The sequence below is a fragment of the Penaeus japonicus genome, unplaced genomic scaffold, assembly GCF_977035675.1.
Source record: "Penaeus japonicus unplaced genomic scaffold, GWHDUDI00000001_assembly GWHDUDI00000029, whole genome shotgun sequence".
NCBI lineage: Eukaryota > Metazoa > Arthropoda > Malacostraca > Decapoda > Penaeidae > Penaeus > Penaeus japonicus.
Genome location: NW_028234431.1, coordinates 19,925,572 through 19,928,071, shown reverse-complemented (window position 1 = coordinate 19,928,071; position 2,500 = coordinate 19,925,572). Strand labels below are relative to the sequence as shown.

At 32.5% G+C, this 2,500-nt stretch overlaps 1 protein-coding gene across 8 annotated transcripts in view; it reads right to left on the bottom strand.

Annotated features, from left to right (window-relative positions):
• The window catches only part of LOC122248099 (calpain-B), a 31,592-nt gene that overhangs the window by 19,573 nt on the left and 9,519 nt on the right, over positions 1-2,500 (bottom strand). For 3 of the 8 annotated variants that reach the window (XM_043007918.2, XM_043007919.2, XM_043007920.2), the window contains exon 1: positions 1,198-1,304. The exons of 1 other annotated variant lie outside the window; for it this stretch is intronic. The gene's annotated coding sequence lies outside the window, so the exon portion shown is untranslated. Of the gene's footprint in view, positions 1-1,105; positions 1,305-2,500 lie in introns of those variants that run through there. 4 more of the 8 variants (XM_086554012.1, XM_086554014.1, XM_086554013.1 and 1 more) reach the window with 3 other exon arrangements.

Sequence of the window (2,500 nt, the reverse complement as noted above, 5' to 3'; positions counted from 1 at the left end):
TTGTTATTTCCTTAATCATTCTCTCAGGGCTTCGAAACCTTTCGTTTGATATGAAATTTAGAGCAAATATATATATAATGAATATATAATATATATATATAAATATGTATATATATATATATATATACAATATATATATATATATATATATATATATATATATATATATATAAACAATATATATATACATATATATATACATATATATATATACATATATATACATATTTATATATATACACACATATATATATACAATATATATGTAAATATATATATGTATATATACATATATGTATGTATATATATATATGTGTGTGTGTGTGTGTGTGTGTGTGCATATATGTATATACATATTTTATCAATTATTTTACAGGTGTAAGAGCTGCATTCTTAGGGCCAGAGCCAAGAAAAGAAACAAAGTGAGCGTGAACAGTATGCGCCGTAAATGCACCTTCGTGCAGAAATCCATGAAGCATACATGAAGGTCCCCATGATAATAGCATTATAATAACAGATAAAAAAAAACGGAAGGCAGGTATGGGAAGGGAAGAAACGAACAGCCAGAGACAAAGAATGATAAAAGCAAAGATGAAACTACAGTGATATGGCCATGCAGATCGATGGTAATGATAGCTGCATTGATCTCGTCAAGCAAGGCAACTTCCGCGCTGAGGATGACTGAACCGAAGAGCAAAGGGGCGGAAAAAAGGAACAGACATGTATAAACAAGCAAAAGCAAATCTAATAATGATCACCCAGCTCTGCCCCCCCCTCCTATCCCCCCTCGTCTCCCCACCCCCCTATGCATGACAATGATTACGTGTATAATAAATGTGAGGGTTCAGTCTCATGTCATGTCTCGCGCGTTTGCTTCTTCTATTTATCTCTTTTTTCTACTTCTTTTTTTAGTTGATTCGTTCTCATCACACTCTTATCAAGCACTGAACCCTTGCACTTAGACTCCCGGCGCACACGTGAGTTCACTCTTGAAATGCGAAAGGCGAGGGCGTGCGAGTACTATGGGAAAATAATCCTTTCCCTGACTTCTATGCATCTTGAACAAATAAATAAGATAACAGTGGCCATAAAGCAGGTCCTTGACCTTTCAACTTCATTGGCAGATGAAGTGGCACTGTTTGGCACTACTTGACACTTCACGCAGCGGAGAGACAGCCAGTAATATTCGTGAATTACCTAGCGGCACTGTGCTGTAGGTCTGCCCCGTCAGCAGGCACTGGCACAATATTGGGGGACGGAGAGAATAAGAACCGCGACCCAGCACATGTTTGGCACTGTCGCCCTGACACTAAAAACAACTACACTGCTCACCTGGCTTAACGTAAACGAAAACCCTGTGACTTTTTTTTGTTTTGTTTTGTTTTTGAGAATCTTTGTTGTCGTGGCACTGAGTGTGTTTAAGTGTGTCTCCTGATGACACTTGTTTCTTAGAACACTCGAGGAGGCAAAAGGGAGAGAGGGAGAGAGACAAGGAGACAGATAGATAGATAGATAGAGACAGAGATTCAGGGAATAAGAAAACGATGATGAATTGTGGGGAGAGAGTGAGAGAGAGAGGGGGGAGAGGGAGGGAGGGAGGGATATATATATATATATATATATATATATATATATATATATATATATATATATATATATATATATATAGAGAGAGAGAGAGAGAGAGAGGGAGGGAGAGAGGAAGAGAGAGAGAAAGAAAGAGCCAGAGAGAGAGAGAGAGTAAATCCAGCTCAAAGGATTTCCAAGTTACCCGCAAGCAATTCCACACACTCGGTGGACATTTTGACCTGGATTCTCCGAGTTTTTCTTCGATTTTGTCTTTCCAATGAGAGGGAATTGATTCTAATTAGTTTTTGCACTTTCATTAGACTGTGATACGGGCAAGAGACTGAAAACTGCATTATATAACAACGATATACAAAATTCGAATAAATGATTCATTGACAAAATGTTATGAGATATATATATATATATAAACATATATATATATATAGAGAGAGAGAGAGATAGATAGATAGATAGATAGATAGATATAGATATAGATATATATACATATATATACATATATACTTATACATACATATATAGATAGATAGATATACATATACATATACACATACACATACACATACACATACAATTACATATATACATACACATACAATTACACACACATATGTATATATATATATATATATATATATATATATATATATATATATATATATATTATAAACATATATATATAATATATATATACATATATATAAATATATATATATATATGATTTATATATATATATATATATATATATATATATATGTATGTATGTATGTATCTATACATATACAAATATATATATATATATATATACATATATACGTATATATATATATATATATATATATATATATGTATGTATATATATATGCATGTATATATGTATATACATATATATACATATATGCGTGTGTGTGT